Source organism: Mobula birostris, unplaced genomic scaffold (assembly GCF_030028105.1).
Source record: "Mobula birostris isolate sMobBir1 unplaced genomic scaffold, sMobBir1.hap1 scaffold_275, whole genome shotgun sequence".
Taxonomy (NCBI): Eukaryota; Metazoa; Chordata; class Chondrichthyes; order Myliobatiformes; family Myliobatidae; genus Mobula; species Mobula birostris.
In genome coordinates this window covers 763,669-790,483 of record NW_027275804.1, presented here as the reverse complement: position 1 = coordinate 790,483, position 26,815 = coordinate 763,669, and positions in this window count along the sequence as shown.

Below are 26,815 nucleotides of genomic sequence, written 5' to 3'. Positions count from 1 at the left end.
GTTTTGAGAGAGCTGGTGGATATGTATTGAGAGAGTAGAAATATATATTTTAGAGAGCAGGTGGAGATGTATTGAGAGAGTACGTGGATGGATATGTTTTGAGAGAGCAGTTGGAAATGTATTGAGAGAGCAGGTGGAGATGTATTGAGAGAGCAGAAGGATATGTAATGAGAGAGCAAGTGGATATGTATTGAGAGAGCAGGTGGATATGTATCGAGAGAGTAGAAGGATATGTATTGAGAGAGCAGGTGGATATGTATTGAGAGAGTAGAAGGATTTGTATTGAGAGAGCAGGTGGAGATGTATTGCGAGAGTAGGTGGATATGTATTGAGCGAGCAGGTGAATGGATATGTATTGAGAGAGCAGGTGGATATGTATTGAGAGAGCAGGTGGCTAAATTGTGAGAGAGCAGGTGGATTTGTATTGAGAGAGCAGGTGGACATGTATTGAGAGAGCAGGTGTAGATGTATTGAGAGAGTAGAAGGATATGTTTTGAGAGTGGATGTAGAGATGTATTGAGTGAGCAGGTGGAAATGTATTCAGAGAGCAGGTGGATATGTATTGAGGGAGTGGAAGGATATGTATTGAGAGATTGGAAGGATATGTATTGAGAGAGCAGGTGGATCTGTATTGAGAGAGCAGGTGGAGCTGTATTGAGAGAGTAGAAGGAAATTTGTTGAGAGAGCAGTTGGATATGTATTGAGAGAGCAGGGGGAGATGTATTGAGAGAGCAGGTGGATATGTATTGAGAGAGCAGGTGGATATGTATCGAGAGAGTAGAAGGATATGTATTGAGAGAGCAGGTGGATATGTATTGAGAGAGTAGAAGGTTTTGTATTGAGAGAGCAGGTGGAGATGTATTGAGAGAGTAGGTGGATATGTATTGAGAGAGTAGACGGATATTTATTGAGAGAGCAGGTGGAGATGTATTGAGCGAGCAGGTGGATGGATATGTATTGAGAGAGCGTGTGGATATGTATTGAGAGAGCAGGTGGCTATGTAGTGAGAGAGCAGGTGGATTTGTATTGAGAGAGCAGGTGGACATGTATTGAGAGAGCAGGTGTAGATGTATTGAGAGAGTAGAAGGATATGTTTTGAGAGTGGATGTAGAGATGTATTGAGTGAGCAGGTGGATATGTATTGAGAGAGTAGAAGGATATGTATTGAGAGAGCAGTTGGATATGTATTGAGAGAGCAGATAGAGATGTATTGAGAGAGCAGGTGATATGTATTGAGAGAGGAGAAGGATATTTATTGAGAGAGCAGGTGGATATTTATTGAGAGAGCAGGTGGATATGTATTGAGAGAGTAGAAGGATATGTATTGAGAGACCATGTGGAGATGTATTGAGAGAGCAGGTTGATATGTATTGAGAGAGTAGAAGGATATTTATTGAGAGAGCAGGTGGATATGTATTAAGAGAGCAGGTGGATATGTATTGAGAGAGCACGAGAAGATATATTGAGAGAGCAGGTGGATATGTATTGAGAGAGCAGTTGGATATGTATTGAGAAAGTAGAAGGATATGTATTGGGAGAGCAGGTGAATATGTATTGAGAGAGTAGAAGGATATGTATTGAGAGATCATGTGGAGATGTACTAAGAGAGCAGATGGATATGTATTGAGCGAGTAGTGGGTTGGATGTGTATTGAGAGAGCAGGAGGAGATGTATTGAGAGAGCAGGTGGATATGTATTGTGAGAGCAGGTGGATATGGATTGAGAGAGTAGAAGGATATCTATTGAGAGAGCAAGTGGATATGTATTGAGAGAGTGGAAGGATATGTATTGAGAGAGCAGGTGGATATGTACTGAGAGAGCAGGTGGAGATGTATTGAGAGAGTATAAGGATATTTTTTGAGAGAGCAGCTGGATATGTGTTGAGAATGCAGCTGAAAATGTACTGAGAGTGTAGAAGGATATGTATTGAGAGAGCAGAAGGATATGCATTCAGAGAGCAGGTGGATTTGTATTGAGAGGATAGGTGGATATGTACTGAGAAAGCAGGTGGATATGTATTGAGAGAGCTGGTGGATGGATATGTAATGAGAGAACCGGTGAATATGTATTGAGAGAGCAGGTGGAGATGTAATGAAGGAGTTAAAGGATATGTATTGAGAGAGAAGTTGGATATGTATTCAGAGATAGGTGGAGATGCATTGAGAGAACAGCAGATATGTATTGAGAGAGTTCAGGGATATTTATTGAGACAGCAGTAGGATATGTATTGAGAAAGCAGGTGGATATGTATTGAGAGAGTAGTAGGATATGTATTGATAGAGCATGTGGAGATGTATTGAGAGAGCAGGTGGATATGTATTGAGAGAGCAGGTGGATGGATATGTATTGAGAGAGAAGAAGGATATGTATTGAGAGAGCAGTTGTATATGTATTGAGAGAGCAGGTGGGGATGTATTGAGAGGGCAGTTGATATGTATTGAGAGAGCAGAAGGATATTTATATAGAGAGCAGGTGGATATGCATTGAGAGAGTAGGTGGATATGTATTGAGAGAGTAGAAGGACATGTATTGAGAGAGCATGTGGAGATGTATTGTGGGAGCAGGTGGATATGTATTGAGAGAGCAGGTGGAGATGTATTGAGAGAGCACGTGATATGTATTGAGAGAGTAGAAGGATATTTATTGAGAGAGCAGGTGGATATGTATTGGGAGAGCAGGTGGATATGTATTGAGAGAGTAGAAGAATATGTATTGAGAGAGCAGGTGGATATGTATTCAGAGAGCAGGTGCATGGATATGTATTGAGAGAGCGTGTGGAGATGTATTGAGAGAGTAAAATGATATGTATTGAGAAAGCAGGTGGATATGTATTGAGAGAGCAGGGGGATATGTATTGAGAGAGTAGAAGGATATGTATTGAGAGAGCAGGTGCAGATGTGTTGAGAGAGCATGTGGATATGTATTGAGAGAGTAGAAGGATATGTATTGAGAAAGCAGGTGGCTATGTATCGAGAGTGCAGGTGGATATGTATTGAGAGAGTGGAAGGATATGTTTTGAGAGAGCAGGTGGATATGTATTGAGAGAGCAGGTGGAGCTGTATTGAGAGCATTTAAGGATATTTATTGAGAGATCAGGTGGCTATGTATTGAGAGAGTAGAAGGATATGTATTGAGAGAGCAGTTGGAAATGTATTGAGAGAGCAGGTGGAGATGTATTGAGAGAGCAGGTGGATATGTATCGAGAGAGTAGAAGGATATGTAATGAGAGAGCAGGTGGATATGTATTGAGAGAGTAGAAGGATATCTATTGAGAGAGCAGGTGGAGATGTATTGAGAGAGTAGGTGGATATGTATTGAGAGAGTAGATGGATATTTATTGAGAGAGCAGGTGGAGATGTATTGAGCGAGCAGGTGGATGGATATGTATTGAGAGAGCAGGTGGATATGTATTGAGGGAGCAGGTGGCTACGTAGTGAGAGAGCAGGTGGATTTGTACTGAGAGAGCAGGTGGACATGTATTGAGAGAGCAGGTGTAGATGTATTGAGAGAGTAGAAGGATATGTATTGAGAGAGCAGGTGGATATGTATTGAGAGAGCAGGTGGATATGTATTGAGAAAGCAGGTGGGTATGTATTAGGAGTGCAGGTGGATATGTATTGAGGGAGTGGAAGGATATGTATTGAGAGAGTGAAGGATATGTTTTGAGAGAGCAGGTGGATATGTATTGAGAGAGCAGGTGGAGCTGTATTGAGAGCGTTTAAGGATATTTATTGAGAGAGCAGGTGGCTATATATTGAGAGAGTAGAAGGATATGTATTGAGAGAGCAGTTGGAAATGTATTGAGAGAGCAAGTGGAGATGTATTGAGAGAGTAGGTGGATATGTATTGAGAGAGCAGGTGGATATGTATCGAGAGAGTAGAAGGATATTTATTGAGAGAGCAGGTGGATATATACTGAGAGAGTAGAAGGATTTGTATTGAGAGAGCAGGTGGAGATGTATTGAGAGAGTAGGTGGATATGTATTGAGAGAGTAGACGGATATTTATTGAGAGAGCAGGTGGAGATATATTGAGCGAGCAGGTGGATGGATATGTATTGAGAGAGAATGTGGATATGTATTGAGAGAGCAGGTGGCTATGTAGTGAGAGAGCAGGTGGATTTGTATTGAGAGAGCAGGTGGACATGTATTGAGAGAGCAGGTGTAGATGTATTGAGAGAGTAGAAGGATATGTTTTGAGAGTGGATGTAGAGATGAATTGAGTGAGCAGGTGGAAATGTATTCAGAGAGCAGGTGGATATGTATTGAGGGAGTGGAAGGATATGTATTGAGAGAGTGGAAGGATATGTATTGAGACAGCATGTGGAGATGTATTGAGAGAGCAGGTGGATAGATATGTATTGAGAGAGCAGGGGGAGATATATTGAGAGAGCAGGTGGATATGCATTGAGAGAGCAGGTGGATATGTATCGATAGAGTAGATGGATATGTATTGAGAGAGCAGGTGGATATGTATTGAGAGAGTAGAAGGATATCTATTGAGAGAGCAGGTGGAGATGTATTGAGAGAGTAGGTGGATATGTATTGAGAGAGTAGATGGATATTTATTGAGAGAGCAGGTGGAGATGTATTGAGCGAGCAGGTGGATGGATATGTATTGAGAGAGCAGGTGGATATGTATTGAGAGAGCAGGTGGCTATGTAGTGAGAGAGCAGGTGGATTTGTACTGAGAGAGCAGGTGGACATGTATTGAGAGAGCAGGTGTAGATGTATTGAGAGAGTAGAAGGATATGTATTGAGAGAGCAGGTGGATATGTATTGAGAGAGCAGGTAGATATGTATTGAGAAAGCAGGTGGCTATGTATTGAGAGTGCAGGTGGATCTGTATTGAGGGAGTGGAAGGATATGTATTGAGAGAGTGGAAGGATATGTTTTGAGAGAGCAGGTGGATATGTATTGAGAGAGCAGGTGGAGCTGTATTGAGAGCGTTTAAGGATATTTATTGAGAGAGCAGGTGGCTATGTATTGAGAGAGTAGAAGGATATGTATTGAGAGAGCAGTTGGAAATGTATTGAGAGAGCAGGTGGAGATGTATTGAGAGAGCAGGTGGATATGTATCGAGAGAGTAGAAGGATATGTAATGAGAGAGCAGGTGGATATGTATTGAGAGAGTAGAAAGATATATATATAGAGAGCAGGTGGAGATGTATTGAGAGTGTAGGTGGATATGATTTAAAGAGTAGATGGATATTTATTGAGAGAGCAGGTGGAGATGTATTGAGCGAGCAGGTGGATGGATATGTATTGAGAGAGCAGGTGGATATGTATTGAGAGAGCAGGTGGCTATGTAGTGAGAGAGCAGGTGGATTTGTACTGAGAGAGCAGGTGGACATGTATTGAGAGAGCAGGTGGAGCTGTATTGAGAGCGTTTAAGGATATTTATTGAGAGAGCAGGTGGCTATGTATTGAGAGAATAGAAGGATTTGTATTGAGAGAGCAGGTGGAGATGTATTGAGAGAGTAGGTGGATATGTATTGAGAGAGTAGACGGATATTTATTGAGAGAGCAGGTGGAGATGTATTGAGCGAGCAGGTGGATGGATATGTATTGAGAGAGCATGTGGATATGTATTGAGAGAGCAGGTGGCTATGTAGTGAGAGAGCAGGTGGATTTGTATTGAGAGAGCAGGTGGACATGTATTGAGAGAGCAGGTGTAGATGTATTCAGAGAGTAGAAGGATATGTTTTGAGAGTGGATGTAGAGATGTATTGAGTGAGCAGGTGGAAATGTATTCAGAGAGCAGGTGGATATGTATTGAGGGAGTGGAAGGATATGTATTGAGACAGCATGTGGAGATGTATTGAGAGAGCAGGTGGATAGATATGTATTGAGAGAGCAGGGGGAGATGTATTGAGAGAGCAGGTGGATATGTATTGAGAGAGCAGGTGGATATGTATCGAGAGAGTAGAAGGATATGTATTGAGAGAGCAGGTGGATATGTATTGAGAGAGTAGAAGGTTTTGTATTGAGAGAGCAGGTGGAGATGTATTGAGAGAGTAGGTGGATATGTATTGAGAGAGTAGACGGATATTTATTGAGAGAGCAGGTGGAGATGTATTGAGCGAGCAGGTGGATGGATATGTATTGAGAGCGCATGTGGATATGTGTTGAGAGAGCAGGTGGCTATGTAGTGAGAGAGCAGGTGGATTTGTATTGAGAGAGCAGGTGGACATGTATTGAGAGAGCAGGTGTAGATGTATTGAGAGTGTAGAAGGATATGTTTTGAGAGTGGATGTAGAGATGTATTGAGTGAGCAGGTGGATATGTATTGAGAGAGTAGAAGGATATGTATTGAGAGAGTAGTTGGATATGTATTGTGAGAGCAGGTAGAGATGTATTGAGAGAGCAGGTGATATGTATTGAGAGAGCAGAAGGATATTTATTGAGAGAGCAGGTGGATATTTATTGAGAGAGCAGGTGGATATGTATTGAGAGAGTAGAAGGATATGTATTGAGAGACCATGTGGAGATGTATTGAGAGAGCAGGTTGATATGTATTGACAGAGTAGAAGGATATTTATTGAGAGAGCAGGTGGATATGTATTGAGAGAGCAGGTGGATATGTATTGAGAGAGCACGAGAAGATATATTGAGAGAGGAGGTGGATATGTATTGAGAGAGCAGTTGGATATGTATTGAGAAAGTAGAAGGATATGTATTGGGAGAGCAGGTGAATATGTATTGAGAGAGTAGAAGGATATGTATTGAGAGAGCATGTGGAGATGTACTAAGAGAGCAGATGGATATGTATTGAGAGAGTAGTGGGTTGGATGTGTACTGAGAGAGCAGGAGGAGATGTATTGAGAGAGCCGGTGAATATGTATTGAGAGAGCAGGTGGAGATGTAATGAAAGAGTTAAAGTATATGTATTGAGAGAGCAGGTGGATATGTATTGAGAGAGTAGAAGGATATGTATTGAGAGAGAAGTTGGATATGTATTCAGAGATAGGTGGAGATGCATTGAGAGAACGGCAGATATGTATTGAGAGAGTTCAAGGATATTTATTGAGACAGCAGAAGGATATGTATTGAGAAAGCAGGTGGATATGTATTGAGAGAGTAGTAGGATATGTATTGATAGAGCATGTGGAGATGTATTGAGAGAGCAGGTGGATATGTATTGAGAGAGCAGGTGGATGGATATGTATTGAGAGAGAAGAAGGATATGTATTGAGAGAGCAGTTGTATATGTATTGAGAGAGCAGGTGGGGATGTATTGAGAGGGCAGTTAATATGTATTGAGAGAGTAGAAGGATATTTATATAGAGAGCAGGTGGATATGCATTGAGAGAGTAGGTGGATATGTATTGAGAGAGTAGAAGGACATGTATTGAGAGAGCAGGTGGATATGTATTGAGAGAGCAGGTGGAGATGTATTGAGAGAGCAGGTGATATGTATTGAGAGAGTAGAAGGATATTTATTGAGAGAGCAGGTGGATATGTATTGGGAGAGCAGGTGGATATGTATTGAGAGAGTAGAAGAATATGTATTGAGAGAGCAGGTGGAGATGTATTGAGAGAGCAGGTGGATGGATATATATTGAGAGAGCATGTGGAGATGTATTGAGAGAGTAAAATGATATGTATTGAGAAAGCAGGTGGTTATTTATTGAGAGAGTAGAAGGATATGTATTGAGAGAGTGGAAGGATATGTTTTGAGAGAGCAGGTGGCTATGTATTGAGAGAGTAGAAGGATATGTATTGAGAGAGCAGTTGGAAATGTATTGAGAGAGCAGGTGGAGATGTATTGAGAGAGCAGGTGGATATGTATCGAGAGAGTAGAAGGATATGTAATGAGAGAGCAGGTGGATATGTATTGAGAGAGTAGAAGGATATCTATTGAGACAGCAGGTGGAGATGTATTGAGAGAGTAGGTGGATATGTATTGAGAGAGTAGATGGATATTTATTGAGAGAGCAGGTGGAGATGTATTGAGCGAGCAGGTGGATGGATAGTTATTGAGAGAGCAGTTGGATATGTATTGAGAGAGCAGGTGGCTATGTAGTGAGAGAGCAGGTGGATTTGTACTGAGAGAGCAGGTGGACATGTATTGAGAGAGCATGTGTGGATGTATTGAGAGAGTAGAAGGATATGTATTGAGAGAGCAGGTGGATATGTATTGAGAGAGAAGGTGGATATGTATCGAGAGAGTAGAAGGATATGTATTGAGAGAGCAGGTGGATATGTATTGAGAGAGTAGAAGGTTTTGTATTGAGAGAGCAGGTGGAGATGTAATGAAAGAGTTAAAGGATATGTATTGAGAGAGCAGAAGGATATGTATTGATAGAGCATTTGGATGGATATGTATCGAGAGAGCAGGAGGAGATGTATTGAGAGAGCAGGTGGGGATGTATTGAGAGGGCAGTTGATATGTATTGAGAGTGTAGAAGGATATTTATATAGAGAGCAGGTGGATATGCATTGAGAGAGTAGGTGGATATGTATTGAGAGAGTAGAAGGACATGTATTGAGAGAGCATGTGGAGATGTATTGAGAGAGCAGGTGGATATGTATTGAGAGAGCAGGTGGAGATGTATTGAGAGAGCAGGTGATATGTATTGAGAGAGTAGAAGGATATTTATTGAGAGAGCAGGTGGATATGTATTGGGAGAGCAGGTGGATATGTATTGAGAGAGTAGAAGGATATGTATTGAGAAAGCAGGTGGCTATGTATTGAGAGTGCAGGTGGATATGTATTGAGGGAGTGGAAGGATATGTATTGAGAGAGTGGAAGGATATGTTTTGAGAGAGCAGGTGGCTATGTATTGAGAGAGTAGAAGGATATGTATTGAGAGAGCAGTTGGAAATGTATTGAGAGAGCAGGTGGAGATGTATTGAGAGAGCAGGTGGATATGTATTGAGAGAGTAGAAGGATATCTATTGAGACAGCAGGTGGAGATGTATTGAGAGAGTAGGTGGATATGTATTGAGAGAGTAGATGGATATTTATTGAGAGACCATGTGGAGATGCATTGAGAGAGCAGGTTGTTATGTATTGAGAGAGTAGAAGGATATTTATTGAGAGAGCAGGTGGATATGTATTGAGAGAGCAGGTGGAGATGTATTGAGAGAGTATAAGGATATTTTTTGAGAGAGCAGGTGGATATGTATTGACAGAGTAGAAGAATATGTATTGAGAGAGCAGGTGGAGATGTATTGAGAGAGCAGGTGGATGGATATATATTGAGAGAGCATGTGGAGATGTATTGAGAGAGTAAAATGATATGTATTGAGAAAGCAGGTGGTTATGTATTGAGAGAGTAGAACGATATGTATTGAGAGAGCAGGTGCAGATGTGTTGAGAGAGCATGTGGATATGTATTGAGAGAGTAGAAGGATATGTATTGAGAAAGCAGGTGGCTATGTATTGAGAGTGTAGGTGGATATGTATTGAGGGAGTGGAAGGATATGTATTGAGAGAGTGGAAGGATATGTTTTGAGAGAGCAGGTGGCTATGTATTGAGAGAGTAGAAGGATATGTATTGAGAGAGCAGTTGGAAATGTATTGAGAGAGCAGGTGGAGATGTATTGAGAGAGCAGGTGGATATGTATCGAGAGAGTAGAAGGATATGTAATGAGAGAGCAGGTGGATATGTATTGGAGAGTAGAAGGATATCTATTGAGACAGCAGGTGGATATGTATTGAGAGAGCAGGTGGATATGTATCGAGAGAGTGGAAGGATATGTATTGAGAGAGCAGGTGGATATGTATTGAGAGAGTAGAAGGTTTTGTATTGAGAGAGCAGGTGGAGATGTATTGAGAGATGTATTGAGAGAGTAGGTGGAGATGTATTGAGAGATGTATTGAGAGAGTAGGTGGATATGTATTGAGAGAGTAGATGGATATTTATTGAGAGAGCAGGTGGAGATGTATTGAGCGAGCAGGTGGATGGATAGTTATTGAGAGAGCAGATGGATATGTATTGAGAGAGCAGGTGGCTATGTAGTGAGAGAGCAGGTGGATTTGTTCTGAGAGAGCAGGTGGACATGTATTGAGAGAGCAGGTGTGGATGTATTGAGAGAGTAGAAGGATATGTATTGAGAGAACAGGTGGATATGTATTGAGACAGCAGGTGGATATGTATCGAGAGAGTGGACGGATATGTATTGAGAGAGCAGGTGGATATGTATTGAGAGAGTAGAAGGTTTTGTATTGAGAGAGCAGGTGGAGGTGTATTGAGAGAGTAGGTGGATATGTATTGAGAGAGTAGACGGATATTTATTGAGAGAGCAGGTGGAGATGTATTGAGCGAGCAGGTGGATGGATATGTATTGAGAGAGCATGTGGATATGTAGTGAGAGAGCAGGTGGATTTGTATTGAGAGAGCAGGTGGACATGTATTGAGATAGCAGGTGTAGATGTATTGAGAGAGTAGAAGGATATGTTTTGAGATTGGATGTAGAGATGTATTGAGTGAGCAGGTGGATATGTATTGAGAGAGTAGAAGGATATGTATTGAGAGAGCAGTTGGATATGTATTGTGAGAGCAGGTAGAGATGTATTGAAAGAGCAGGTGATATGTATTGAGAGAGCAGAAGGATATTTATTGAGAGAGCAGGTGGATATTTATTGAGAGAGCAGGTGGATATGTATTGAGAGAGTAGAAGGATATGTATTGAGAGACCATGTGGAGATGCATTGAGAGAGCAGGTTGTTATGTATTGAGAGAGTAGAAGGATATTTATTGAGAGAGCAGGTGGATATGTATTGAGAGAGCAGGTGGATATGTATTGAGAGAGCACGAGAAGATATATTGAGAGAGCAGGTGGATATGTATTGAGAGAGCAGTTGGATATGTATTGAGAAAGTAGAAGGATATGTATTGGGAGAGCAGGTGAATATGTATTGAGAGAGTAGAAGGATATGTATTGAGAGAGCATGTGGAGATGTACTAAGAGAGCAGATGGATATGTATTGTAGAGTAGTGGGTTGGATGTGTACTGAGAGAGCAGGAGGAGATGTATTGAGAGAGCAGGTGGATATGTATTGTGAGAGCAGGTGGATATGGATTGAGAGAGTAGAAGGATATCTATTGAGAGAGCAAGTGGATATGTATTGAGAGAGTGGAAGGATATGTATTGAGAGAGCAGGTGGATATGTATTGAGAGAGCAGGTGGAGATGTATTGAGAGAGTATAAGGATATTTTTTGAGAGAGCAGGTGGATATGTGTTGAGAATGCTGCTGAAAATGTACTGAGAGAGTAGAAGGATATGTATTGAGAGAGCAGAAGGATATGCATTCAGAGAGCAGGTGGATTTGTATTGAGAGGATAGGTGGATATGTACTGAGAAAGCAGGTGGATATGTATTGAGAGAGCTGGTGGAGATGTAATGAAAAAGTTAAAGGTTATGTATTGAGAGAGCAGAAGGATATGTATTGATAGAGCAGTTGGATGTATATGTATCGAGAGAGCAGGAGGAGATGTATTGAGAAAGCAGGTGGATATGTATTGAGAGAGTAGAAGTATATGTATTGAGGGAGAAGTTGGATATGTATTCAGAGATAGGTGGAGATGCATTGAGAGAACAGCAGATATGTATTGAGAGAGTTCAAGGATATTTATTGAGACAGCAGAAGGATATGTATTGAGAAAGCAGGTGGATATGTATTGAGAGAGTAGTAGGATATGTATTGAGAGAGCATGTGGATATGTATTGAGAGAGCAGGTGGATGGATATGTATTGAGAGAGAAGAAGGATATGTATTGAGAGAGCAGTTGTATATGTATTGAGAGAGCAGGTGGGGATGTATTGAGAGGGCAGTTGATATGTATTGAGAGAGTAGAAGGATATTTATATAGAGAGCAGGTGGATATGCATTGAGAGAGCAGGTGGATATGTATTGAGAGAGCAGGTGGAGATGTATTGAGAGAGCAGGTGATATGTATTGAGAGAGTAGAAGGATATTTATTGAGAGAGCAGGTGGATATGTACTGGGAGAGCAGGTGGATATGTATTGAGAGAGTAGAAGAATATGTATTGAGAGAGCAAGTGGAGATGTATTGAGAGAGCAGGTGGATGGATATATATTGAGAGAGCATGTGGAGATGTATTGAGAGAGTAAAATGATATGTATTGAGAAAGCAGGTGGATATGTATTGAGAGAGTAGAAGGATATGTATGGAGAGAGCAGGTGCAGATGTGTTGAGAGAGCATGTGGATATGTATTGAGAGAGTAGAAGGATATGTATTGAGAAAACAGGTGGCTATGTATTGAGAGTGCAGGTGGATATGTATTGAGGGAGTGGAAGGATATGTATTGAGAGAGTGGAAGGATAAGTTTTGAGAGAGCAGGTGGCTATGTATTGAGAGAGTAGAAGGATATGTATTGAGAGAGCAGTTGGAAATGTATTGAGAGAGCAGGTGGAGATGTATTGAGAGAGCAGTTGGAAATGTATTGAGAGAGCAGGTGGAGATGTATTGAGAGAGCAGGTGGATATGTATCGAGAGAGTAGAAGGATATGTAATGAGAGAGCAGGTGGATATGTATTGAGAGAGTAGAAGGATATCTATTGAGAGAGCAGGTGGATATGTATTGAGAGAGCAGGTGGCTATGTAGTGAGAGAGCAGGTGGATTTGTACTGAGAGAGCAGGTGGACATGTATTGAGAGAGCAGGTGGAGCTGTATTGAGAGCGTTTAAGGATATTTATTGAGAGAGCAGGTGGCTATGTATTGAGAGAGTAGAATTATATGTATTGAGAGAGCAGTTGGAAATGTATTGAGAGAGCAGGTGGAGATGTATTGAGAGAGCAGAAGGATATGTATTGAGAGAGCAGGTGGATATGTATTGAGAGAGTAGAAGGATATGTTTTGAGAGTGGATGTAGAGATGTATTGAGTGAGCAGGTGGAAATGTATTCAGAGAGCAGGTGGATATGTATTGAGGGAGTGGAAGGATATGTATTGAGAGAGTGGAAGGATATGTATTGAGACAGCATGTGGAGATGTATTGAGAGAGCAGGTGGATAGATATGTATTGAGAGAGCAGGGGGAGATGTATTGAGAGAGCAGGTGGATATGTATTGAGAGAGCAGGTGGATATGTATCGAGAGAGTAGAAGGATATGTATTGAGAGAGCAGGTGGATATGTATTGAGAGAGTAGAAGGTTTTGTATTGAGAGAGCATGTGGAGATGTATTGAGAGAGTAGGTGGATATGTATTGAGAGAGTAGACGGATATTTATTGAGAGAGCAGGTGGAGATGTATTGAGCGAGCAGGTGGATGGATATGTATTGAGAGAGCATGTGGATATGTATTGAGAGAGCAGGTGGCTATGTAGTGAGAGAGCAGGTGGATTTGTATTGAGAGAGCAGGTGGACATGTATTGAGAGAGCAGGTGTAGATGTATTGAGAGAGTAGAAGGATATGTTTTGAGAGTGGATGTAGAGATGTATTGAGTGAGCAGTTGGATATGTATTGAGAGAGCAGTTGGATATGTATTGTGAGAGCAGGTAGAGATGTATTGATAGAGCAGGTGATATGTATTGAGAGAGCAGAAGGATATTTATTGAGAGAGCAGGTGGATATTTATTGAGAGAGCAGGTGGATATGTATTGAGAGAGTAGAAGGATATGTATTGAGAGACCATGTGGAGATGTATTGAGAGAGCAGGTTGATATGTATTGAGAGAGTAGAAGGATATTTATTGAGAGAGCAGGTGGATATGTATTGAGAGAGCAGGTGGATATGTATTGAGAGAGCACGAGAAGATATATTGAGTGAGCAGGTGGATGTGTATTGAGAGAGCAGTTGGATATGTATTGAGAAAGTAGAAGGATATGTATTGGGAGAGCAGGTGAATATGTATTGAGAGAGTAGAAGGATATGTATTGAGAGAGCATGTGGAGATGTACTAAGAGAGCAGATGGATATGTATTGAGAGAGTAGTGGGTTGGATGTGTATTGAGAGAGCAGGTGGATATGTATTGTGAGAGCAGGTGGATATGGATTGAGAGAGTAGATGGATATCTATTGAGAGAGCAAGTGGATATGTATTGAGAGAGTGGAAGGATATGTATTGAGAGAGCAGGTGGATATGTATTGAGAGAGCAGGTGGAGATGTACTGAGAGAGTATAAGGATATTTTTTGAGAGAGCAGGTGGATATGTGTTGAGAATGCAGCTGAAAATGTACTGAGAGAGTAGAAGGATATGTATTGAGTGAGCAGAAGGATATGCATTCAGAGAGCAGGTGGATTTGTATTGAGAGGATAGGTGGATATGTACTGAGAAAGCAGGTGGATATGTATTGAGAGAGCTGGTGGATGGATATGTAATGAGAGAGCCGGTAAATATGTATTGAGAGAGCAGGTGGAGATGTAATGAAAGAGTTAAAGGATATGTATTGAGAGAGCAGAAGGATATGTATTGATAGAGCAGTTGGATGGATATGTATCGAGAGAGCAGGAGGAGATGTATTGAGAAAGCAGGTGGATATGTATTCAGAGAGTAGAAGGATATGTATTGAGAGAGAAGTTGGATATGTATTCAGAGACAGGTGGAGATGCATTGAGAGAACAGCTGATATGTATTGAGAGAGTTCAAGGATATTTATTGAGACAGCAGAAGGATATGTATTGAGAAAGCAGGTGGATATGTATTGAGAGAGCAGGTGGGGATGTATTGAGAGGGCAGTTGATATGTATTGAGAGAGTAGAAGGATATTTATATAGAGAGCAGTTGGATATGCATTGAGAGAACAGGTGGATATGTATTGAGAGAGTAGAAGGACATGTATTGAGAGAGCAGGTGGAGATGTATTGAGAGAGCAGGTGATATGTATTGAGAGAGTAGAAGGATATTTATTGAGAGAGCAGGTGGATATGTATTGGGAGAGCAGGTGGATATGTATTGAGAGAGTAGAAGAATATGTATTGAGAGAGCAGGTGGAGATGTATTGAGAGAGCAGGTGGATGGATATATATTGAGAGAGCATGTGGAGATGTATTGAGAGAGTAAAATGATATGTATTGAGAAAGCAGGTGGATATGTATTGAGAGAGTAGAAGGATATGTATTGAGAGAGCAGGTGCAGATGTGTTGAGAGAGCATGTGGATATGTATTGAGAGAGTAGAAGGATATGTATTGAGAAAGTGGAAGGATATGATTTGAGAGAGCAGGTGGCTATGTATTGAGAGAGTAGAAGGATATGTATTGAGAGAGCAGTTGGAAATGTATTGAGAGAGCAGGTGGAGATGTATTGAGAGAGCAGGTGGATATGTATCGAGAGAGTAGAAGGATATGTAATGAGAGAGCAGGTGGATATGTATTGAGAGAGTAGAAGGATATCTATTGAGAGAGCAGGTGGAGATGTATTGAGAGAGTAGGTGGATATGTATTGAGAGAGTAGATGGATATTTATTGAGAGAGCAGGTGGAGATGTATTGAGCGAGCAGGTGGATGGATATTTATTGAGAGAGCAGGTGGATATGTATTGAGAGAGCAGGTGGCTATGTAGTGAGAGAGCAGGTGGATTTGTACTGAGAGAGCAGGTGGACATGTATTGACAGAGCAGGTGTGGATGTACTGAGAGAGTAGAAGGATATGTATTGAGAGAGCAGGTAGATATGTATTGAGAGAGCAGGTGGATATGTATTGAGAAAGCAGGTGACTATGTATTGAGAGTGCAGGTGGATATGTATTGAGGGAGTGGAAGGATATGTATTGAGAGTGTGGAAGGATATGTTTTGAGAGAGCAGGTGGATATGTATTGAGAGAGCAGGTGGAGCTGTATTGAGAGCGTTTAAGGATATTTATTGAGAGAGCAGGTGGCTATGTATTGAGAGAGTAGAAGGATATGTTTTGAGAGAGTAATTGGAAATGTATTGAGAGAGCAGGTGGAGATTTATTGAGAGAGCAGGTGGATATGTATCGAGAGAGTAGAAGGATATGTAATGAGAGAGCAGGTGGATATGTATTGAGAGAGTAGAAGGATATCTATTGAGAGAGCAGGTGGAGATGTATTGAGAGAGTAGGTGGATAAGTATTGAGAGAGTAGATGGATATTTATTGAGAGAGCAGGTGGATATGTATTGAGCGAGCAGGTGGATGGATATGTATTGAGAGAGCAGGTGGATATGTATTGAGAGAGCAGGTGGTTATGTAGTGAGAGAGCAGGTGGATTTGTACTGAGAGAGCAGGTGGACATGTATTGAGAGTGCAGGTGTAGATGTATTGAGAGAGTAGAAGTATATGTATTGAGAGAGCAGTTGGAAATGTATTGAGAGAGCAGGTGGAGATGTATTGAGAGAGCAGAAGGATATTTATTGAGAGAGCAGGTGGATATGTATTGAGAGAGCAGGTGGATATGTATTGAGGGAGAAGAAGGATATGTATTGAGAGAGCATGTGAAGATGTATTGAGAGAGCAGGTCGATACATATTGAGAGAAAAGGTGGATGGATATGTATTGACAGAGCAGGTGGATATGTATTGAGAAAGCAGGTGGCTATGTATTGAGATTGCAGGTGGATACGTATTGAGGGAGTGGAAGGATATGTTTTGAGAGAGTGGAATGATATGTTTTGAGTGAGCAGGTGGATATGTATTGAGAGAGCAGGTGGAGCTGTATTGAGAGCGTTTAAGGATATTTATTGAGAGAGCAGGTGGCTATGTATTGAGACAGTAGAAGGATATGTATTGAGAGAGCAGTTGGAAATGTATTGAGAGAGCAGGTGGAGATGTATTGAGAGAGCAGAAGGATATGTATTGAGAGAGCAGGTGGATATGTATTGAGAGAGCAGGTGGATATGTATCGAGAGAGTAGAAAGATATGTATTGGGAGAGCAGGTGGATATGTATTGAGAGAGTAGAAGGATTTGTATTGAGAGAGCAGGTGGATATGTATTGAGAGAGTAGAAGGATATGTATTGAGAGAGCATGTGAAGATGTATTGAGAGAGCAGGTCGATACATATTGAGAGAAAAGGTGGATGGATATGTATTGACAGAGCAGGTGGATATGTATTGAGAAAGCAGGTGGCTATGTATTGAGATTGCAGGTGGATATGTATTGAGGGAGTGGAAGGATATGTTTTGAGAGAGTGGAAGGATATGTTTTGTGTGAGCAGGTGGATATGTATTGAGAGAGCAGGTGGAGCTGTATTGAGAGCATTTAAGGATATTTATTGAGAGAGCAGGTGGCTATGTATTGAGAGAGTAGAAGGATATGTATTGAGAGAGCAGTTGGAAATGTATTGAGAGAGCAGGTGGAGATGTATTGAGAGAGCAGAAGGATATGTATTGAGAGAGCAGGTGGATATGTATTGAGAGAGCAGGTGGATATGTATCGAGAGAGTAGAAAGATATGTATTGGGAGAGCAGGTGGATATGTATTGAGAGAGTAGAAGGATTTGTATTGAGAGAGCAGGTGGAGATGTATTGAGAGAGTAGGTGGATATGTATTGAGAGAGTAGACGGATATTTATTAAGAGAGCAGGTGGAGATGTATTGAGCGAGCATGTGGATGGATTTGTATTGAGAGAGCAGGTGGATATGTATTGAGAGAGCAGGTGGCTACGTAGTGAGAGAGCAGGTGGATTTGTATTGAGAGAGCAGGTGTAGATGTATTGAGAGAATAGAAGGATATGTTTTGAGAGTGGATGTAGAGATGTATTGAGTGAGCAGGTGGAAATGTATTCAGAGAGCAGGTGGATATGTATTGAGGGAGTGGAAGGATATGTATTGAGAGAGTAGAAGGATATGTATTGAGAGAGCAGGTGGATCTGTATTGAGAGAGCAGGTGGAGCTGTATTGAGAGAGTAGAAGGAAATTTGTTGAGAGAGCAGGTGGATACGTATTGAGAGAGTAGAAGGATATGTATTGAGAGAGCATGTGAACATGTATTGAGAGAGCAGGTGGATACATATTGAGAGAAAAGGTGGATGGATATGTATTGACAGAGCAGGTGGATATGTATTGAGAAAGCAGGTGGCTATGTATTGAGAGTGCAGGTGGATATGTATTGAGGGAGTGGAAGGATATGTTTTGAGATAGTGGAAGGATATGTTTTGAGTGAGCAGGTGGATATGTATTGACAGAGCAGGTGGAGCTGTATTGAGAGCGTTTAAGGATATTTATTGAGAGAGCAGGTGGCTACGTATTGAGAGAGTAGAAGGATATGTATTGAGAGAGCAGTTGGAAATGTATTGAGAGAGCAGGTGGAGATGTATTGAGAGAGCAGAAGGATATGTATTGAGAGAGCAGGTGGATATGTATTGAAAGAGCAGGTGGATATGTATCGAGAGAGTAGAAAGAGATGTATTGGGAGAGCAGGTGGATATGTATTGAGAGAGTAGAAGGATTTGTATTGAGAGAGCAGGTGGAGATGTATTGAGAGAGCAGGTGGATATGTATTGAGAGAGTAGACGGATATTTATTAAGAGAGCAGGTGGAGATGTATTGAGCGAGCATGTGGATGGATATGTATTGAGAGAGCAGGTGGATATGTATTGAGAGAGCAGGTGGCTATGTAGTGAGAGAGCAGGTGGATCTGTATTGAGAGAGCAGGTGGACAGGTATTGAGAGAGCAGGTGTAGATGTATTGAGAGAGTAGAAGGATTTGTATTGAGAGAGCAGGTGGAGATGTATTGAGAGAGTAGGTGGATATGTATTGAGGGAGTGGAAGGATATGTATTGAGAGAGTAGAAGGATATGTATTGAGAGAGCAGGTGGATCTGTATTGAGAGAGCAGGTGGAGCTGTATTGAGAGAGTAGAAGGAAATTTGTTGAGAGAGCAGGTGGATATGTATTGATAGAGCAGGTGGATACGTATTGAGAGAGTAGAAGGATATGTATTGAGAGAGCATGTGAACATGTATTGAGAGAGCAGGTGGATACATATTGAGAGAAAAGGTGGATGGATATGTATTGACAGAGCAGGTGGATATGTATTGAGAAAGCAGGTGGCTATGTATTGAGAGTGCAGGTGGATATGTATTGAGGGAGTGGAAGGATATGTTTTGAGATAGTGGAAGGATATGTTTTGAGTGAGCAGGTGGATATGGATTGAGAGAGCAGGTGGAGCTGTATTGAGAGCGTTTAAGGATATTTATTGAGAGAGCAGGTGGCTATGTATTGAGAGAGTAGAAGGATATGTATTGAGAGAGCAGTTGGAAATGTATTGAGAGAGCAGGTGGAGATGTATTGAGAGAGCAGAAGGATATGTATTGAGAGAGCAGGTGGATATGTATTGAGAGAGCAGGTGGCTATGTAGTGAGAGAGCAGTTGGATCTGTATTGAGAGAGCAGGTGGACATGTATTGAGAGAGCAGGTGTAGATGTATTGAGAGAGTAGAAGGATATGTTTTGAGAGTGGATGTAGAGATGTATTGAGTGAGCAGGTGGAAATGTATTCAGAGAGCAGGTGGATATGTATTGAGGGAGTGGAAGTATATGTATTGAGAGAGTGGAAGGATATGTATTGAGAGAGCAGGTGGATCTGTATTGAGAGAGCAGGTGGAGCTGTATTGAGAGAGTAGAAGGAAATTTGTTGAGAGAGCAGGTGGATATGTTTTGAGAGAGCAGGTGGATATGTATTGGGAGAGTAGAAGGATATGTATTGAGACAGCATGTGGAGATGTATTGAGAGAGCAGTTTGATATGTATTGAGAGAGCAGGTGGATGGATATGTATTGAGAGAGCAGGGGGAGATGTATTGAGAGAGCAGGTAGATATGTATTGAGAGAGCAGGTGGACATGTATTGAGAGAGCAGGTGGAGATGTATTGAGAGAGCAAGTGGACATGTATTGAGAGAGTAGAAGGATATTTATTGAGAGAGCATGTGGAGATGTATTGAGACAGCAGGTGGATATGTATTGAGAGAGCTGGTGGATCTGTATTGAGAGAGCAGGTGGAGCTGTATTGAGAGAGTAGAAGGAAATTTGTTGAGAGAGCAGGTGGATATGTATTGATAGAGCAGGTGGATACGTATTGAGAGAGTAGATGGATATGTATTGAGAGAGCATGTGAACATGTATTGAGAGAGCAGGTGGATACATATTGAGAGAAAAGGTGGATGGATATGTATTGACAGAGCAGGTGGATATGTATTGAGAAAGCAGGTGACTATGTATTGAGAGTGCAGGTGGATATGTATTGAGGGAGTGGAAGGATATGTTTGGAGAGAGTAGAAGGATATGTTTTGAGTGAGCAGGTGGATATGTATTGAGAGAGCAGGTGGAGCTGTATTGAGAGCGTTTAAGGATATTTATTGAGAGAGCAGGTGGCTATGTATTGAGAGAGTAGAAGGATATGTATTGAGAGAGCAGTTGGAAATGTATTGAGCGAGCAGGTGGAGATGTATTGAGAGAGCAGAAGGATATGTATTGAGAGAGCAGGTGGATATGTATTGAGAGAGCAGGTGGATATGTATCGAGAGAGTAGAAAGATATGTATTGGGAGAGCAGGTGGATATGTATTGAGAGAGTAGAAGGATTTGTATTGAGAGAGCAGGTGGAGATGTATTGAGAGAGTAGGTGGATATGTATTGAGAGAGTAGACGGATATTTATTAAGAGAGCAGGTGGAGATGTATTGAGCGAGCATGTGGATGGATATGTATTGAGAGAGCAGGTGGATATGTATTGAGAGAGCAGGTGGCTATGTAGTGAGAGAGCAGGTGGATTTGTATTGAGAGAGCAGGTGGACATGTATTGAGAGAGCAGGTGTAGATGTATTGAGAGAGTAGAAGGATATGTTTTGAGAGTGGATGTAGAGATGTATTGAGTGAGCAGGTGGAAATGTATTCAGAGAGCAGGTGGATATGTATTGAGGGAGTGGAAGGATATGTATTCAGAGAGTGGAAGGATATGTATTGAGAGAGCAGGTGGATCTGTATTGAGAGAGCAGGTGGAGCTGTATTGAGAGAGTAGAAGGAAATTTGTTGAGAGAGCAGGTGGATATGTTTTGAGAGAGCAGGTGGATATGTATTGGGAGAGTAGAAGGATATGTATTGAGACAGCATGTGGAGATGTATTGAGAGAGCAGTTGGATATGTATTGAGAGAGCAGGTGGATGGATATGTATTGAGAGAGCAGGGGGAGATGTATTGAGAGAGCAGGTAGATATGTATTGAGAGAGCAGGTGGACATGTATTGAGAGAGCAGGTGGAGATGTATTGAGAGAGCAGGTGGATATGTATTGAGAGAGTAGACGGATATTTATTGAGAGAGCAGATGGAGATGTATTGAGCGAGCAGGTGGATGGATATGTATTGAGAGAGCAGGTGGATATGTATTGAGGGAGCAGGTGGCTATGTAGTGAGAGAGCAGGTGGATTTGTATTGAGAGAGCAGGTGGACATGTATTGAGAGAGCAGGTGGATATGTATTGAGAAAGCAGGTGGCTATGTATTGAGAGTGCAGGTGGATATGTATTGAGGGAGTGGAAGGATATGTATTGAGAGAGTGGAAGGATATATTTTGAGAGAGCAGGTGGATATGTATTGAGAGAGCAGTTGGACCTGTATTGAGAGCGTTTAAGGATATTTATTGAGAGAGCAGGTAGCTATGTATTGAGAGAGTAGAAGGATATGTACTGAGAGAGCAGTTGGAAATGTATTGAGAGAGCAGGTGGAGATGTATTGAGAGAGCAGGTGGATATGTATCGAGAGAGTAGAAGGATATGTATTGAGAGAGCAGGTGGATATGTATTGAGAGAGTAGAAGGATATCTATTGAGAGAGCAGGTGGAGATGTATTGAGAGAGTAGGTGGATATGTATTGAGAGAGTAGATGGATGTTTATTGAGAGAGCAGGTGGAGATGTATTGAGCGAGCAGGTGGATGGATATGTATTGAGAGAGCAGGTGGTTATGTATTGAGAGAGCAGGTGGCTATGTAGTGAGAGAGCAGGTGGATTTGTACTGAGAGAGCAGGTGGACATGTATTGAGAGAGCACGTGGAGCTGTATTGAGAGCGTTTAAGGATATTTATTGAGAGAGCAGGTGGCTATGTATTGAGAGAGTAGAAGTATATGTATTGAGAGAGCAGTTGGAAATGTATTGAGAGAGCAGGTGGAGATGTATTGAGAGAGTAGAAGGATATGTATTGAGAGAGCAGGTGGATATGCATTGAGAGAGTAGAAGGATATGTTTTGAGAGTGGATGTAGAGATGTATTGAGTGAGCAGGTGGAAATGTATTCAGAGAGCAGGTGGATATGTATTGCGGGAGTGGAAGGATATGTATTGAGAGAGTGGAAGGATATGTATTGAGACAGCATGTGGAGATGTATTGAGAGAGCAGGTGGATAGATATGTATTGAGAGAGCAGGGGGAGATGTATTGAGAGAGCAGGTGGATATGTATTGAGAGAGCAGGTGGATATGTATCGAGAGAGTAGAAGGATATGTATTGAGAGAGCAGGTGGATATGTATTGAGAGAGTAGAAAGTTTTGTATTGAGAGAGCAGGTGGAGATGTATTGAGAGAGTAGGTGGATATGTATTGAGAGAGTAGACGGATATTTATTGAGAGAGCAGGTGGAGATGTATTGAGCGAGCAGGTGGATGGATATGTATTGAGAGAGCATGTGGCTATGTAGTGAGAGAGCAGATGGATTTGTATTGAGAGAGCAGGTGGACATGTATTGAGAGAGCAGGTGTAGATGTATTGAGAGAGTAGAAGGATATGTTTTGAGAGTGGATGTAGAGATGTATTGAGTGAGCAGGTGGACATGTATTGCGGGAGTGGAAGGATATGTATTGAGAGAGTGGAAGGATATGTATTGAGACAGCATGTGGAGATGTATTGAGAGAGCAGGTGGATAGATATGTATTGAGAGAGCAGGGGGAGATGTATTGAGAGAGCAGGTGGATATGTATTGAGAGAGCAGGTGGATATGTATCGAGAGAGTAGAAGGATATGTATTGAGAGAGCAGGTGGATATGTATTGAGAGAGTAGAAAGTTTTGTATTGAGAGAGCAGGTGGAGATGTATTGAGAGAGTAGGTGGATATGTATTGAGAGAGTAGACGGATATTTATTGAGAGAGCAGGTGGAGATGTATTGAGCGAGCAGGTGGATGGATATGTATTGAGAGAGCAGGTGGCTATGTAGTGAGAGAGCAGATGGATTTGTATTGAGAGAGCAGGTGGACATGTATTGAGAGAGCAGGTGTAGATGTATTGAGAGAGTAGAAGGATATGTTTTGAGAGTGGATGTAGAGATGTATTGAGTGAGCAGGTGGATATGTATTGAGAGAGCAGTTGGATATGTATTGTGAGAGTAGAAGGATATTTATTGAGAGAGCAGGTGGATATGTATTGAGAGAGCAGGTGGATATGTATTGAGAGAGCACGAGAAGATATATTGATAGAGCAGGTGGATATGTATTGAGAGAGCAGTTGGATATGTATTGAGAAAGTAGAAGGATATGTATTGGGAGAGCAGGTGAATATGTATTGAGAGAGTAGAAGGATATGTATTGAGAGAGCTTGTGGAGATGTACTAAGAGAGTAGATGGATATGTATTGAGAGAGTAGTGGGTTAGATGTGTATTGAGAGAGCAGGAGAAGATGTATTGAGAGAGCAGGTGGATATGTATTGTGAGAGCAGGTGGATATGGATTGAGAGAGTAGAAGGATATGTATTGAGAGAGCAAGTGGATATGTATTGAGAGAGTGGAAGGATATGTATTGAGAGAGCAGGTGGATATGTATTGAGAGAGCAGGTGGAGATGTATTGAGAGAGTATAAGGATATTTTTTGAGAGAGCAGGTGGATATGTGTTGAGAATGCAGCTGAAAATGTACTGAGAGAGTAGAAGGATATGCAATGAGAGAGCAGGTGGATTTGTATTGAGAGGATAGGTGGATATGTACTGAGAAAGCAGGTGGATATGTATTGAGAGAGCTGGTGGATGGATATGTAATGAGAGAGCCGGTGAATATGTATTGAGAGAGCAGGTGGAGATGTAATGAAAGAGTTAAAGGATATGTATTGAGAGAGCAGAAGGATATGTATTGAGAGAGCAGGTGGATATGTATTGAGAGAGCAGGTGGATATGTATTGAGAGAGTAGAAGGTTTTGTATTGAGAGAGCAGGTGGAGATGTATTGAGAGAGTAGGTGGATATGTATTGAGAGAGTAGACGGTTATTTATTGAGAGAGCAGGTGGAGATGTATTGAGCGAGCAGGTGGATGGATATGTATTGAGAGAGCATGTGGATATGTATTGAGAGAGCAGGTGGCTATGTAGTGAGAGAGCAGGTGGATTTGTATTGAGAGAGCAGGTGGACATGTATTGAGAGAGCAGGTGTAGATGTATTGAGAGAGTAGAAGGATATGTTTTGAGAGTGGATGTAGAGATGTATTGAGTGAGCAGGTGGATATGTATTGAGAGAGCAGATGGATATGTATTGTGAGAGCAGGTAGAGATGTATTGAGAGAGCAGGTGATATGTATTGAGAGAGCAGAAGGATATTTATTGAGAGAGCAGGTGGATATTTATTGAGAGAGCAGGTGGATATGTATTGAGAGAGTAGAAGGATATGTATTGAGAGACCATGTGGAGATGTATTGAGAGAGCAGGTTGATATGTATTGAGAGAGTAGAAGGATATTTATTGAGAGAGCAGGTGGATATGTATTGAGAGAGCGGGTGGATATGTATTGAGAGAGCAGTTGGATATGTATTGAAAAAGTAGAAGGATATGTATTGGGAGAGCTTGTGGAGATGTACTAAGAGAGCAGATGGATATGTATTGAGAGAGTAGTGGGTTAGATGTGTATTGAGAGAGCAGGAGAAGATGTATTGAGAGAGCAGGTGGATATGTATTGTGAGAGCAGGTGGATATGGATTGAGAGAGTAGAAGGATATCTATTGAGAGAGCAAGTGGATATGTATTGAGAGAGTAGAAGGATATGTATTGAGAGAGCTTGTGGAGATGTACTAAGAGAGCAGATGGATATGTATTGAGAGAGTAGTGGGTTAGATGTGTATTGAGAGAGCAGGAGAAGATGTATTGAGAGAGCAGGTGGATATGTATTGTGAGAGCAGGTGGATATGGATTGAGAGAGTAGAAGGATATCTATTGAGAGAGCAAGTGGATATGTATTGAGAGAGTGGAAGGATATGTATTGAGAGAGCAGGTGGATATGTATTGAGAGAGCAGGTGGAGATGTATTGAGAGAGTATAAGGATATTTTTTGAGAGAGCAGGTGGATATGTGTTGAGAATGCAGCTGAAAATGTACTGAGAGTGTAGAAGGATATGTAATGAGAGAGCAGGTGGATTTGTATTGAGAGGATAGGTGGATATGTACTGAGAAAGCAGGTGGATATGTATTGAGAGAGCTGGTGGATGGATATGTAATGAGAGAGCCGGTGAATATGTATTGAGAGAGCAGGTGGAGATGTAATGAAAGAGTTAAAGGATATGTATTGAGATAGCAGAAGGATATGTATTGAGAGAGCAGGTGGATATGTATTGAGAGAGCAGGTGGATATGTATCGAGAGAGTAGAAGGATATGTATTGAGAGAGCAGGTGGATATGTATTGAGAGAGTAGAAGGTTTTGTATTGAGAGAGCAGGTGGAGATGTATTGAGAGAGTAGGTGGATATGTATTGAGAGAGTAGACGGATATTTATTGAGAGAGCAGGTGGAGATGTATTGAGCGAGCAGGTGGATGGATATGTATTGAGAGAGCATGTGGATATGTATTGAGAGAGCAGGTGGCTATGTAGTGAGAGAGCAGGTGGATTTGTATTGAGAGAGCAGGTGGACATGTATTGAGAGAGCAGGTGTAGATGTATTGAGAGAGTAGAAGGATATGTTTTGAGAGTGGATGTAGAGATGTATTGAGTGAGCAGGTGGATATGTATTGAGAGAGCAGATGGATATGTATTGTGAGAGCAGGTAGAGATGTATTGAGAGAGCAGGTGATATGTATTGAGAGAGCAGAAGGATATTTATTGAGAGAGCAGGTGGATATTTATTGAGAGAGCAGGTGGATATGTATTGAGAGAGTAGAAGGATATGTATTGAGAGACCATGTGGAGATGTATTGAGAGAGCAGGTTGATATGTATTGAGAGAGTAGAAGAATATTTATTGAGAGAGCAGGTGGATATGTATTGAGAGAGCAGGTGGATATGTATTGAGAGAGCACGAGAAGATATATTGAGAGAGCAGGTGGATATGTATTGAGAGAGCAGTTGGATATGTATTGAGAAAGTAGAAGGATATGTATTGGGAGAGCAGGTGAATATGTATTGAGAGAGTAGAAGGATATGTATTGAGAGAGCTTGTGGAGATGTACTAAGAGAGCAGATGGATATGTATTGAGAGAGTAGTGGGTTAGATGTGTATTGAGAGAGCAGGAGAAGATGTATTGAGAGAGCAGGTGGATATGTATTGTGAGAGCAGGTGGATATGGATTGAGAGAGTAGAAGGATATCTATTGAGAGAGCAAGTGGATATGTATTGAGAGAGTGGAAGGATATGTATTGAGAGAGCAGGTGGATATGTATTGAGAGAGCAGGTGGAGATGTATTGAGAGAGTATAAGGATATTTTTTGAGAGAGCAGGTGGATATGTGTTGAGAATGCAGCTGAAAATGTACTGAGAGTGTAGAAGGATATGTAATGAGAGAGCAGGTGGATTTGTATTGAGAGGATAGGTGGATATGTACTGAGAAAGCAGGTGGATATGTATTGAGAGAGCTGGTGGATGGATATGTAATGAGAGAGCCGGTGAATATGTATTGAGAGAGCAGGTAGAGATGTAATGAAAGAGTTAAAGGATATGTATTGAGAGAGCAGAAGGATATGTATTGATAGAGCAGTTGGATGGATATGTATCGAGAGA